General features: G+C 45.4%; 1 protein-coding gene and 1 long non-coding RNA gene across 2 annotated transcripts in view; both read left to right on the forward strand.

Annotated features, from left to right (window-relative positions):
• Nucleotides 1–7,591, forward strand: part of LOC126176959 (uncharacterized) — a 633,583-nt gene extending 625,992 nt beyond the window's left edge. The window contains exon 5 of the long non-coding RNA XR_007535715.1: nucleotides 7,499–7,591. This is a non-coding gene — a long non-coding RNA (uncharacterized LOC126176959). The remainder of the gene's footprint in view (nucleotides 1–7,498) is intronic.
• Nucleotides 7,592–7,797: 206 nt separating this feature from the next.
• Nucleotides 7,798–15,399, forward strand: part of LOC126176958 (adenylate cyclase type 2) — a 334,232-nt gene continuing 326,630 nt past the window's right edge. The window contains exon 1 of the mRNA XM_049924166.1: nucleotides 7,798–7,837. The gene's annotated coding sequence lies outside the window, so the exon portion shown is untranslated. The remainder of the gene's footprint in view (nucleotides 7,838–15,399) is intronic.

Below are 15,399 nucleotides of genomic sequence, written 5' to 3' on the forward strand. Positions count from 1 at the left end.
ATTAAATGGACACCATAGCTGCAAACAGGCGTTGATGTACTTCGTTGGGGACATGTTGAAAATGTGTGCCCCGACCGGGACTCGAACCCGGGAACAGATACTACCGTCATATATAGTTAAAATATGGCTTCCCGGCCATTGACCTTCTTGTACGAACGCACACGCTATGCCCGAACTCGTACGGGACTTGGTAGATTAATCTGCCACGAGTAATGAGTATGATGGGCAAACATCTATTAGGCGCAGTACGAATGTAGTGGTGTGGACATGTTGGGAATGTTGATCTCACGGGGAGCGTGCAAGGGATAAGTCCCTGCAGACGCACTATCCACTGTGCCCGCGGTGGCTCAGATGGATAGAGCGTCTCCCATGTAAGCAGGAGATCCCGGGTTCGAGTCCCGGTCGGGGCACAAATTTTCAACATGTCCTCAATGAAGTACATCAACGCCTGTTTGCAGCTAGGGTGTCCATTTAATTATCATTTCGTTTTATTTAGAAACAGCTACTTTCGAGAGGTCACACATCTTTCTCGTAAACCGTTGTGTTTGTTGCATTTGAGAGTGACATTTGAAATCGGGATGTACAAGTACTCTCGGAATATTATACCCTAGTACAGTCTTATTTGGGCAACTGAATACAGAGTAACGGTAACCCCTTCAGTCCAGATCGCTATTTAGGTGCAGACGGGAATTCTCCTTACACGCAGTCTGCCTCAGTACCCGGCTGAACCCCGCTCTGGTACTCCCGGTTCTCCAGTGCTGAAATGTGGGACGCTGAGACCGACACAAGTAGGGCGCTGGTGCGGGCACAAGTGTTCCACAGAACGCCGTTGTCGAATATGGAGCTCCGCATCAGAGGACCTCACGTGATCCTCTTCTGGGCCAAAGACATCGTCAATAACGTTTGCAGTAGGCACACGGACACAAACTGAACGTGTCACTCGCTCAGATGAGTCGCGTTTCTTGTTACATTAGGTCGATGGTCGTGTTCCGAAATGCCGTCATGAATGCGAACGGATATTCGAAACACGCCACGTACGCAGAACCATGGGCGTAGTATTACATTATGGAGGACAATTACCTGCACTTCCGTGGGACGTGCGGTATTAATCGGAGGCACTACGACAGCTGTGAACTGCGTGAATATTCTTGCGGGCTATCGGCATGTGACAGTTCACACAGTAGAATGAGATTTTCACTCTGAAGCGGTGTGTGCGCTGATATGAAACTTCCTGGCAGATTAAAACTGTGTGCCCGACCGAGACTCGAACTCGGGACCTTTGCCTTTCGCGGGCAAGTGCTCTACCAACCCAGCTACCGAAGCACGACTCATGCCCAGTACTCACAGCCTCACTTCTGCCAGTACCTCGTCTCCTACCTTCCAAACTTTACAGAAGCTCTCCGCTGCAGAGTGAAAATCTCATTCTGGAAACATCCCCCAGGCTGTGGCTAAGCCATGTCTCCACAATATCCTTTCTTTCAGGAGTGCTAGTTCTGCAAGGTTCGCAGGAGAGCTTCTGTAAAGTCTGGAAGGTAGGAGACGAGGTACTGGAAGAAGTGAGGCTGTGAGTACCGGGCGTGAGTCGTGCTTCGGTAGCTCAGATGGTAGCACGGTAGCTCAGCGTGTTCGGTCAGAGAGCTGGTTGGCCTCTGTAATAAAAAAACTGAGTCGAAAGATCAACAAACGAGCTTTAACGGATGCCATGCGACGTTCGCAACGAACAAACACAACGATCAAAAAAAAAAAAAAAGATGGTAGAGCACTTGCCCGCGAAAGGCAAAGGTCCCGAGTTCGAGTCTCGGACGGGCACACAGTTTTAATCTGCCAGGAAGTTTCAGTTCACACAGTGTTGAAAAAATTTTAACTGTCATCAAGCTAGTCAAGTCGTCTTAAATTGTTGTTGTAGCAACCAGATTAGTCCTAAGAGATAAGTTGGAGAACCGGAAACGTACCTTAGTATAACTTTTTTTTAAATTTCTGTTTGTTTCCAAAAATGTTGCGTCGGTTCTATGACATTCTCCGCCAATATTAGCAGAGTGAGCGGCGCTCATCGCCGGCAGCAGTAGTCCGGGGCAAGGCGACATCAACGGGAGCTGGCCACAGAAGCAATAGCTGACAGCTGTGGAATGCAATGAACTAATTGTTAAAAGTAACGGAAGCGTTGTACGTTTATTTCAGTTGAATACCAGGTCCTGTACAGTGCAGTGGCAGTGAAGGCTAACTGGCGAGCTGACATACCCGTGGCCACAGCGTAACTACTCTATTGCGTCTCTTCCGAGGAATAGTTTCTGAATAGATTTATGGAGGTGTTTGGAGGATATTTTTACGTCGAAAATTAATACTGACCGTTGTTATTGAGTCGCAATCAACGAAAAATTTCTTTAGGCACTTGTAGGTTTCACGGACTTTAAGAATTGATCGATAGTTTACTGTGATGCGCAGTAAGTGCTGCACCTACACCGAACATTGGTAATTGGCACTTAGGTTGCTCTTCAGTCGAACGTCCGTTCGTGCATATTAACTAGTGAATATTTCGTCAGGCAGAACTACACAGCTCGTAAGTACACTAACCTGCAAGTTTACTAATGTTTATAAAAACCATCTCTGAGCAATTAGATCTTGTAAAAGAAGTAAATCTTTCGTAAAAATACCATTACCGATATGACAACAAAAATATTTCTTTTCTTTCCCAGTGCAGCAAATGAATAACATAAACAAAACTGGGTCCAACTAAGAACGCTTGTAATCTGCCATCTGAAGATGGATTTGTAAAGATAAATCCGAAACCAGTCATGGTCTGAAGATAATAAACCTTTCTAAACCATACATGTGGCTGGTAGCTGTTTTTTGTATAAATTATAAACCTTAAGTACAACAGCCACGTTTCTCAACATGTCGACTTTCGACAAAATAGCGTATTTTCACAATGCTTTGCACACACATACAAAAACTCAAATAGTTTTTTTAGGCATTCACAAATGTTCGATATATGCCCCTTTAGTGATTCGGCAGACATCAAGCCGATAATCAAGTTCCTCCCACACTCGGCGCAGCATGTCCCCATCAATGAGTTCGAAAGCATCGTTGATGCGAGCTCGCAGTTCTGGCGCCTTTCTTGGTAGAGGAGGTTTAAACACTGAATTTTTCACATAACACCACAGAAAGAAATCGCATGGGGTTAAGTCGGGAGAGCGTGGAGGCCGTGACATGAATTGCTGATCGTGATCTCCACCACGACCGATCCATCGGTTTTCCAATCTCCTGTTTAAGAAATGCCGAACATCACGATGGAAGCGCGGTGGAGCACCATCCTGTTGAAAGATGAAGTCGGCGCTGTCGTTCTTCAGTTGTGGAATGAGCCAATTTTCCAGCATGTTCAGATACACGTGTCCTGTAACGTTTTTTTCGCAGAAGAAAAAGGGGCCGAAAACTTTAAACCGTGAGATTGCACAAAACACGTTAACTTTTGGTGAATTGCGAATTTGCTGCACGAATGCGTGAGGATTCTCTACCGCCCAGATTCGCACATTGTGTCTGTTTACTTCACCATTAAGAAAAAATGTTGCTTTATCGCTGAAAACAAGTTTCACACTGAACGCATCCTCTTCCATGAGCTGTTGCAACCGCGCCGAAAATTCAAAGCGTTTGACTTTGTCACCGGGTGTCAGGGTTTGTAGCAATTGTAAACGGTAAGGCTTCTGCTTTAGCCTTTTCCGTAAGATATTCCAAACCGTCGGCTGTGGTACGTTTAGCTCCCTGCTTGCTTTATTCGTCAACTTCCGCGGGCTACGCGTGAAACTTGCCCGCACGCGTTCAACCGTTTCTTCGCTCACTGCAGGCCGACCCGTTGATTTTCACTTACAGAGGCATCCAGAAGCTTTAAACTGCGCATACCATCGCCGAATGGAGTTATCAGTTGGTGGATCTTTGTTGAACTTCGTCCTGAAGTGTCGTTGCACTGTTATGACTGACTGATGTGAGTGCATTTCAAGCACGACATACCTTTCTCGGCTCCTGTCGCCATTTTGTCTCACTGCGCTCTCAAGCGCTCTGGCGGCAGAAACCTGAAGTGCGGCTTCAGCCGAACAGAACTTTATGAGTTTTTCTACGTATCTGTAGTGTGTCGTGACCATATGTCAATGAATGGAGCTACAGTGAATTTATGAAATCGCTTCAATCATTTGTAATAGCCGTGTATTTCTTTCCTTTGCAAGATGCCGGAACATCTGTAATGTACGCTTCTGGTGAAGTCACATGTCGTTGAATCCTTAGGAAACACCTGTGACATGGAGATTTAATATACCTGCAGAAGCACGCAGCAGATAAAGTAGTCCAGAATCTCCAGGTCGTGATTCTGCGGCTACGAAAAGTCGTGGAAGTAGCCGTCCTTCTGCTGGATACCAGTCTACATGGAAATTTAGGGAAACGAATTATCAGATGAAGGAGCCAAGGGGGCATGCATCAATAATGACGTGCTACACTGTGCCGTCTCCCTACATGATATCAATTAACTGTTGTGGTAGAGAGTCATCCGCAGATTGAAACAAGAGTGGCTGTAAGTGACAGAGAACACCTATGACTAGTAAAATCAACAACGTTATTATGACGTACTTCCTTCCAGCCACACAGGCGGGATCAGGTCCTCCTCCCTTGTCTCAGCATGGAACACAGTCCAGTGATGCAAGACCATCCCCCAACCAGAGGACTCTCCAATGAGGAGTGCTTGTGACTTAAAGGTCACAGAGTGCCACTTTTTAATTGATGCCCCACTTTTTAAGTGACTGTGTTTTATACTCAGAGAAGTGAAAGGCGATTAATTTACCAGCAGATTTGCCCTGTATTTTAACTGAATGTGAGACGAAAGTGCTACCACTTCCGACTCTGTGAAATGTTAGCTCTGCAAAATATTAGGGAAGAGTTTATAAAGTTTTATCGGGGCTGGCTCCTCTTCGCTTTTTTAGCTGATCGGTCAGTCACACATCACTGTGTCGCCGTTTTATCGTCCTCGTGTTATCCATGCTTTAATAGAATATATTGTGTCTCACTACTTAGACGCACAAAATGCGTGGGCGTTTTCAGCTCGTTACTAAAAGCAAATAAGTAGGAGGCCGAGTTGATAGGAGCTGAAGGAGTCCAGGTTGCAATAATATGCGGTACGGCACACTGTTAGAGAGAAGAATTATTATTCAAGAAACACACAGTACAATGAAAATTGGTTATCTTAAGTAGTTTGTAGGACTGCAGCTGTGGCTATGAACTGACAGTCTCGTAACGTGGAATACCATGAACTAATACAACATATTCTCAGGGACTAGGCCTGATGGGCCCTCCTCAGAGAATCACTGCAAACAGAACTGGCTGAGGGCCGATTATGAAAGTGCGTCTGCCTATGTTGGAATCTAGCTAAGAAGTGAACGAGGCACACTCCAGTTCCGTCGAGCTGCACAGCCCGCTGCAGTGCGCTGTGCTCGGCAGACGACGGGTTGCCATCCTTGTGTTGGCGCGGCGTTGTAGTAGTATCTGTGGCAATGATACTACAGAATATTTTAGAACCTTTAACTAAATTGGCAGCATTTGCAGGTTTGCATGTTAAAGTGATTGAATGGGCGAACATGAGATTGTCCTTTACTTGTTTTAAATATTTTATACGTGGCACCTTTTTAATATTTTAGACGTTATAATCAAATTTTTTCTGGTTATTTTAGTAAGGTTGCTGGTAACCTCGTCGCTGAGCATAAATAAAACACACATACACAGGCTAAATTCACCATAGTGTTGCCATAGCCACAGTCTTTATAATGACGTTTCGGCCTGTAGTGATCTCATCTTCAGGAGCGAAACACACACACAAGCTACAGGGTGTTTCAAAAATGACCGGTATATTTGAAACGGCAATAAAAACTAAACGAGCAGCGATAGAAATACACCGTTTGTTGCAATATGCTTGGGACAACAGTACATTTTCAGGCGGACAAACTTTCGAAATTACAGTAGTTACAATTTTCAACAACAGATGGCGCTACAAGTGATGTGAAAGATATAGAAGACAACGCAGTCTGTGGGTGCGCCATTCTGTACGTCGTCTTTCTGCTGTAAGCGTGTGCTGTTCACAACGTGCAAGTGTGCTGTGGACAACATGGTTTATTCCTTAGAACAGAGGATTTTTCTGGTGTTGGAATTCCACCGCCTAGAACACAGTGTTGTTGCAACAAGACGAAGTTTTCAACGGAGGTTTAATGTAACCAAAGGAGCGAAAAGCGATACAATAAAGGATCTGTTTGAAAAATTTCAACGGACTGGGAACGTGACGGATGAACGTGCTGGAAATGTAGGTCGACCGCGTACGGCAACCACAGAGGGCAACACGCAGCTAGTGCAGCAGGTGATCCGACAGCAGCCTCAGGTTTCCGTTCGCCGTGTTGTAGCTGCGGTCCAAATGACGCTAACGTCCACGTATTGTGTCATGCGCCAGAGTTTACACCTCTATCCATACAAAATTCAAACGCGGCAACCCCTCAGCGCCGCTACCATTGCTGCACGAGAGACATTCGCTAACGATATAGTGCACAGGATTGATGACGGCGATATGCATGTGGGCAGCATTTGGTTTACTGACGAAGCTTATTTTTACCTGGACGGCTTCGTCAATAAACAGAACTGGCGCATATGGGGAACCGAAAAGCCCCATGTTGCAGTCCCATCGTCCCTGCATCCTCAAAAAATACTGGTCTGGGCGGCCATTTCTTCCAAAGGAATCATTGGCCCATTTTTCAGATCCGAAACGATTACTGCATCACGCTATCTGGACATTCTTCGTGAATTTGTGGCGGTACAAACTGCCTTAGACGACACTGCGAACACCTCGTGGTTTACGCAAGATGGTGCCCGGCCACATCGCACGGCCGACGTCTTTAATTTCCTGAATGAATATTTCGATGATCGTGTGATTGCTTTGGGCTATCCGAAACAAACAGGAGGCGGCGTGGATTGGCCTCCCTATTCGCCAGACATGAACCCCTGTGACTTCTTTCTGCGGGGACACGTGAAAGACCAGGTGTACCGCCAGAATCCAGAAACAATTGAACAGCTGAAGCAGTACATCTCATCTGCATGTGAAGCCATTCCGCCAGACGCGTTGTCAAAGGTTTCGGGTAATTTCATTCAGAGACTACGCCATATTATTGCTACGCATGGTGGATATGTGGAAAATATCGTACTATAGAGTTTCCCAGACCGCAGCGCCATCTGTTGTTGAAAATTGTAACTACTGTAATTTGGAAAGTTTTCTGCCTGAAAATGTACTGTTGTCCCAAGCATATTGCAACAAACTGTGTATTTCTATCGCTGTCGTTTAGTTTTTATTGCCGTTTCAAATATACCGGTCATTTTTGAAACACCCTGTAAATTCACCATAGTGTTGACATAGCCACAGTCTTTATAATGACGTTCCGGCCTGTAGTGAGCTCATCTTCAGGAGCGAATCGTTCGTGTGGCGCAGGGCGGCGCGGGCGAGTCGCCGGTGCCGGTGTGGGTGCTGTCGGCGATGTGCGCGGGCAGCGGCGCGCTGCTGGTGGCGGCGCAGGTGCCGGCGGTGCGCGGCCCGCGGCGGCTGCTGGCGGCGTCGACGGCCGCGCTGTGCGGGCTGGGCGGCGGCGCGCTGGCGCTGGGCGGCGGGGCGGCGCCGCTGCCGCTGTTCGCGCTGCTGCTGGCCGCCCACACCATGCTGCCCGCGCCGCGCGCGCTCGCCGCCGCCCTCTCGGCGCTCCTCGCCGCCGGCCACCTCGCGCTCGCCGCCGTCCTGCGGCCCTCGCCCTCCACGCAGGCCACAGTCTGCCAGGTGAGCCGCTGCCGCACCCAGTACACACTGCTGGCTAAACTGTGACGCCGCGAAGGCCACGTGCAACAAACGTCCTACTGGTACGAAGATATCCAAACGATCAGTATTTAATTGCAAGTGCACAAACTAGGAACGATTACGAAGGGGTCTCCCATTCTGAGATGGTGTCTGAATGCTGATTTGTTTGTCAGAATATCGTTTTTGTTCTGTGCAAGGAGAAGAAAGGTTTACCAACAGATCTCCAAATTCAACAGTGCCAAGACTGTCACCTATTCAGACTGTAATTGAAATTGCAGCTCACATTGGTAGGGATTCCACGCGACTAGCGTCCGATAGGCCAAACATGCATACGCTACTGGCCATTAAAGTTGATACACCAAGAAGAAATGCAGATGATAATCGGGTATTTAGTGGGCAAATATATTATACTAGAACTGACATGTGATTGCAAAAAAATGGTTCAAATGGCTCTGGGCACTATGGGACTTAACTTCTGAGGTCATCACTCCCCTAGAACTTAGAACTACTTAAACCTAACTAACCTAAGGACATCACACACATCCATGCCCGAGGCAGGATTCGAACCTGCGACCGTAGCGTTCGCGCGGTTCCAGAGTGTAGCGCCTAGAACCGCTCAGCCACCCCGGCCGGCATCTGATTACATTTTCACTCAATTTGGCGCATAGATCCTGAGAAATCAGTACCCTGAACAACCACCTCTGGCCGTAATAACTGCCTTGATACGCCTGGGCATTGAGTCAAACAGAGCTCGGATGGCGTGTACAGGTACAGCTGCCCATGCAGCTTCAACACGATACCACAGAAGTAGTGACTGGCGTATTGTGACGAGCCAGTTTCTCGGCCACCATTGACCCAACGTTTTCAATTGGTGAGAGACCTGGAGAATATGCTGGCCAGGGCAGCAGTCGAACATTTTCTGTATCCAGAAAGGCCCGTACAGGACCTGTAACATGCGGTCGTGCATTATCCTGCTGAAATGTAGGGTATCACGGGGGTCGAATGAAAGGTAGAGCCACGGGTCGTAACACATCTGAAATGTAACGTCGACTGTTCAAAGTGCCGTCAACGTGAACAAGAGGTGACCGAGACGTGTAACCCGTACCGTCACGCCGGGTGATACGCCAGTATGGCGATGACGAATACAGGCTTCCAGTGTGCGTTCACCGCGATGTCGCCAAATACGGATGCGACCATCATGATGCTGTAAACAGAACCTGGATTCATCCGAAAAAATGACGTTTTGCCATTCGTGCACCCAGGTTCGTCGTTGAGTACAGCATCGCAGACGCTCCTGTCTGTGATGCAGCGTCAAGGGTAACCGCAGCCATGGTCTCCGAGCTGATAGTCCATTCTGCCGCAAACGCTGTCGAACTGTTCGTGCAGATGGTTGTTGTCTTGCAAACTTCCCCATCTGTTGACTCAGGAATCGAGACGTCGCTGCAAAATTCGTTACAGCTGTGTGGATAAGATGCCTGTCATCTCGACTGCTAGTGATACGAGGCCGTTGGGATCCAGCACGGCGTTCCGTATTACCCTCCTCAACCCACCCATTCCATATTCTGCTAACAGTCATTGGAACTCGACCAACGCGAGCACAATGTCGCGATACGATAAACCGCAATCGCGATAGGCTACAATCCGACCTTTATCAAAGTGGGAAACGTGATGGTACGCATTTCTCCTCCTTACATGAGCCATCACAACAACGTTTCACCAGGCAACGCCGGTCAACTACTGTTTGTGTATGAGAAATCGGTTGGAAACTTTCCTCGTGTCAGCACGTTGTAGGTGTCGCCACCGGCGCCAACCTTGTGTGAATGCTCTGAAAAGCTATTCATTTGCATGTCACTGTATCTTCTTCCTGTCGGTTAATTTCGCGTCTGTAGCACGTCATCTTCGTGGTGTAGCGATGTTAATGGCCAGTAGTGTATTTTTTTAACTTACCTATACAGGGTCCTCCACTTACGACACATGCTGTCAGTAAGCAAAAAGGACTCTTTGTCATGACAAATATCCTTGCTGCGAGCGATATTGACTGTCAGAAAGGTGGCCATTGCAGCTTCTGTTGATGCCATAGCAGAGAGAGGCACTCCGACAATGGTGCGTTCTATGATCTTACTGGGGGCAGACGTTTTTTCGGAAGAATTCTGGTTCTGTGCACTATATCACGATGGATGTATCCTTGTATGAAGGCTCCAAGTATAATGGACATTGCCACTTTGTATTCGTCAACATCGTAAGGCATAATGGTTATTGGTACCACTCCACACATAGCACAATTACCTCTCGTTCGTACAGCCTATAATTTGGGCAGCAGCCGTAATTTTTCTGACGTATTAAGCCCTACCGGTGTGCACTACCTTCGAGATTTTTGTAACATCTTTCAGTAAGGTAACACAACGCAGCATTTTCTCCGTACGTTCCTGACCAGTCACGATACAGAGTGTCTTCGAGTGGTTCCCTGGTCAGCAACTTCTTTAGATACCGAACCCACTGGAAGAATATAATCATGCTTTGCCTCCACCACTCGCCAGCCACTATCTTTGATGAGCTATATGCCATAGTCGAAGCTGCATTTAATGAAGTTTTCGTGACTGGTTTACAAGCTCAATTCAACTCTATGCCAGTGTGGTCGAAGCCACTGTTGGTGTCTGAGACGGAAGTTCTATACAGTAAATTTCGCAACCTGCGTACCTCCGAATCACCTACAAATTTAATGTATTATTCCACGCAATAGGTAAACTTTCGTTACTTGCTACCATACCTCCAAATCACCTACAAATTTAATTTATTATTCCACGCAATAGGTAAACTTTCGTTACTTGCTACCATTCCTGATGTTACAGATAAAGTTAGACTTCCTCAACTGCAGACTGACGTCAAAAACTGCTGCTCAGTTACACAAATTATGCTTACGGTCCCCCTGAGCTTCTTTCTTCATCGCAGCAGAGATCTGACTACGACAAAACAGACCTACGTCACCGTTTCGCATACAATATCTCTCTGTCCATATGCGTATTCCGCATGCCGCTTTACGGTGAGTAGCGCAGGTACTTACGCTATCACAGGCTCACCCCTCCCTCCCTTTTTCATTCGCAAATAGCGCATGGGAACCACGATTGTCGGTAAACATCCGTATCAACTCTAATTTCTCTGATTTCCGCGTTGTGATCATTTCTCGCGGCATTAAGGGGCTCCGGGAAGGCTCAAAATCATGAAAAGTTCAATTTTTACTTTTTTGCGTTTACTGAATCTGCAGACTATTACCTTTTAATAGATATATAATTTATTCAATTCCAAATACTACAACTATTTTTAAATTTTTTTTGAAATGTGTTCTACATGGGCGTGGCTCACTGTGGCGCTGTTAAACTGCTGTCAAATGGTGTTATTATTAACGTCCGTGTTCATCAGGTACATTTTAGTGATGTGAGACAAAGTATGTGTTGTGGCTAACCTGTGATGGTTCAATATATATCGCTGGTGTGATTGTCGATTGTTTCATGTTTATATACTCTGTCGTTATCTCGAAAATATTCGTAATTAATTCTGTTTCTTGAGTCTCTGTTTTGTTGAAGTATAATAATGAGTAAAACTAAAGTTATTAGAAATCCTCTGAAGGCTTTTAAGAAAAGGAGAAATGTTGGAAAGCCAAAGGGATTTAGAAATATGGGAATGAAGATAGGTTCTAACATGGTACGAGCGATGCTTGCTTTAGACAAGGAACGCCTTCGGGCTGCAGACAGGGCTGTAAAGAGTCTAGAAATACAAGCAAGAGTAAACAGGAGGAGGAACAAGAGGAAGCTGGAGGAGGAGTTTGCAGAGGATGAAGATAATCCATCCTATGGACCTGGAATGCACTAAAAAGTTAATCCAATCTTTGTCGCTCGATTCCCAAAACTTTTATTTTCTCATACTAATTACATGTTTTCTAAGGATCTTCCAAACATATTTGTTTCAAACTTTCAGTAAATGTTACACAGTACCTTCTGCATAATTTAACACAGCCTTTTTCCAAAAAACTGTATATTTTTGAATATATAAATAAAAAATTGCAAAAAAATGTTGTGAATTTTCATTACAATTGCAAAAAAATCATTTTTAATAACTGAACTAAAATTTTGTAAAATCCCTGTGTTAAGTTGTAGCCCATATTCCAATAAATAATCTGTAAAAAGTTCAACTTCCTACCTCAAATACTTTGTGAGGAAAGATGTAATTTATAAGCGTTATTTTAACATTGCAAGTATAGGGCGTTCCGGAGCCCCTTAAGTGGGAGTGGAGGAAGTAACACGTTGTCACGCTCTTGGCATTTCGACAGTAAACTTATCCGTCACACACAACGCCCCTTTTGTAGCGTCTGCCGCCGCAATTTGTCGTGCGTCTCCGTAACTCTCTTGTGTCGCCTAAACGATCATGCGGCGAAAAACGTCATTCTTCGATCGATCTTCTCGACCTCCTTTGTCAATGAACCTGGTAAGGGTCCCAGTCTGATGATCAGTTGTAAAGTATCTGTCTAACAAATATTTTGTAAGCCATTTCTCTCGTTGATGAATTACAATTCCTTAAGATTCTTCTAATGAATTACAGCCTAGCACCTGCTTATCGCGGAATTTGTTTTATCTGATCGTTTTACTTTAGACCACTCCATATGGCCACTCTTAAGTATTTTACTGCAGGACAGTGGCAGTAGTTTACCGCAAATAGCGCAATCTAACAGCAGTGGATATTTTGCTATTTATGAACAGTACGGTATATTTATTTATTTCATTGTCAATCGCCAGTTCCTGCATCAATTGTCGATCTACTACAGGTCTTCTCGCATTTCGCTAAAGACTTCCGGCTTTGCCACCTACCCACCGACAACTGCATCGTCTGCGTGGTCCCGAGTTATTTATCCACTAGATTACTCACATGTGAAAGAGAACGGCCTTATCACACTGCTTCGGGGATCTTCTGAAATCACTTTTACATACGACGATTTTCATCCGCTAAGAAAAATTTGTTGTGTTTTATCTCCAAAGAATTCCTCATCGAATCACAAATCTGGTCCGATTCTCGGTAGCTCATGTTTTGTTTACTAAACGAAAATGTGGGAATCTTCCGAATGTCTCCCTTGTAGTCAAGTATCACAGCACCGACCTGGATACCTTTACCTACCACGCTCTGAATCTCACGGACGAACAGTGTGAGCTGAGATTCGCAAGAACTCTGTCCAACAACTGCCTCTCCTCGTTGACCGTCTCTACCTAGCACACGTCTGCAGACTCACCCATATATGAGTCTAAGGGAATGGTAGATCCCTCCGTTTCTCACCATTTGTTCCTTTCATTCCTTGGCGGATTTCTCAGTTCTGAAACAGTTTATACCGATGGTTTGAAGAATGAAGATCGGACCAGCTACCTGTACCCGTGCGCCGGGAGGTGTACAGTACACTCGCTACCGAATGGGTGTGGTGCTCTTGAAGCACAATTAATGGCCAGTAAGCGAACACTATGTTATATTAGTTTCCATACACAAGATATTTTCTTAATTTGTTGTGTGTAAACTTCGACCTCTGTTCCATCCAATATAATTTACATATTAGTGACCGCAAATTTTGTTAAGGACAATCGGTATTTATTTAGTTGGACGTTAGCCGAGGAGGGGGAGGGGGGAGATGAAGTCCGCATACGGGGTGTTCAAAAAGTCTCTCCGCAGTTCCGTGTGATTGTTGGTTGCGCGTGCCCTATGCCACAGTGAATATACCGAAATGAAACTCAGTGAAATATTCAATTTTATTTACAAATTGTCACATTAAATGTAGAAAGTGTGCCGGCCGGTGTGGCCGAGCGGTTCTAGACGCTTCAGTCTGGAACCGCACGAACGCTACGGTCGCAGGTTCGAATCCTGCCTCGGGCATGGATATGTGTGATGTCCTTAGGTTAGTTAGGTTTAAGTAGTTCTAACTTCTAGGGGGCCGATGACCTCAGAAGTTAAGTCCCATAGTGCTCAGAGCCATTTGAACCATTTTTGTTGAAAGTGTCCCCCTCTGTTCTTGAATAAACAACTCAATTCGTCTAGTCATGTTTCCAAACACAAGCTGTAACTTTCTTCCGTAATAGAATCAGTGAAAGTGGATACTGCAGTTTTCAATTAATCGATGGCTTTTGGAACGTTTTTAATAGTTACTTTCGCTGCACCCCAGAAGAAAAATTCAGGTGGTATTAGGTCAGGCGATCGTGGAAACCAAAGTCCCTGTGAAATTATGCGATTACCAAAGACATTAGCAAGCAATGACATCGAAACGCGAGCTATATGTTCGCGGGCACCATCTTGTTGAAAATAACCGTTCAGTATTTCAATTAACAAAACTTCTCCTAAGAATGGGTACAGAATGTCACTGGAGTATCGTTGTGCGTTTATTGTTTCATTGAAAAATATGGGACCCACAACCCGACGTCTAGGAATTGCAATCCAAACTCCTATTTTCACAGAATGAAGTGATTCCTCATGAATACGCAATGGATTTGCATTACTCCACATACGAGAATTTTGCGAGTTCATGTACTCGGATAAACGAAACCACGCCCCATCAGAGAAAAACGTTTCATTAGGAATATCGCTTCCATTTTGTTGAACGAAATTTTTGAACCATTGATAATAATGCATTCTCTTGCCATGATCAGTATTTTTCAGTTCTTGCACGACTGTCACTTTGTATGGAAAAAGTTGTGTGGGCTGTTCCGACACTAACATCGATGTCCTGGGCGAATTTTCTTAATGACTTGTTCGGAATCATGGACATTTTATTGGAAATATCGAGTAGTTTATCCTCAGACAAAACGCTAGGACGACAACTTCTCTGTGCACCTGTCACTGAACCCGTACCGACCTTCGAAATGTGTTAATCAAATCTCGCACAATACCGCGATGTGGGGATGTTGTCTCCGGGAAAACTGAATCAAATGTTCGACGAACTGAAACTGTGTATATACCGCCAGCTTTGAACACGTGTTCCACCAAAAACACACACATTCTTCAATGGTTAGCATTTCAACAGTGACAAAAACGAAACAAACGAACAAAGGACCTAAACTTAAACGTTCACGTCAACACGTAACGACACACACCAACGATACTACTGACGCTGGCTGAGATAAACGAAACAGTGGGATGTTGGGAGAGTCCACTTGAAGGGAAGTAACCGAGGCAGGCGAACAATCATACGGCACGCACGGCTAACAATTATGCAGCACTGTGGAGGGACTTTCTTGAACACCCCGTGTAAAAAAACACAGGAAGATTAAGAGCTGTAACTACGTTCCTAGACCCATCGGATGCCCCTGTTTTGATTTTAATACAGCTTTCTTATTATTAGTTTCAAATGTGGTGTATATTCAATAATTTAGAATAGAAAATTTACATAGATATCGTAACTGTTAATTCGACAAGCATTTGATTCCTAACACTTTAAGCCGGCCGCGGTGGTCTAGCGGTTCTAGGCGCTCAGTCCGGAACCGCGCGACTGCTACGGTCGCAGGTTCGAATCCTGCCTCGGG

This window comes from Schistocerca cancellata, chromosome 3, assembly GCF_023864275.1.
Source record: "Schistocerca cancellata isolate TAMUIC-IGC-003103 chromosome 3, iqSchCanc2.1, whole genome shotgun sequence".
In the NCBI taxonomy this organism is placed as follows: Eukaryota; Metazoa; Arthropoda; class Insecta; order Orthoptera; family Acrididae; genus Schistocerca; species Schistocerca cancellata.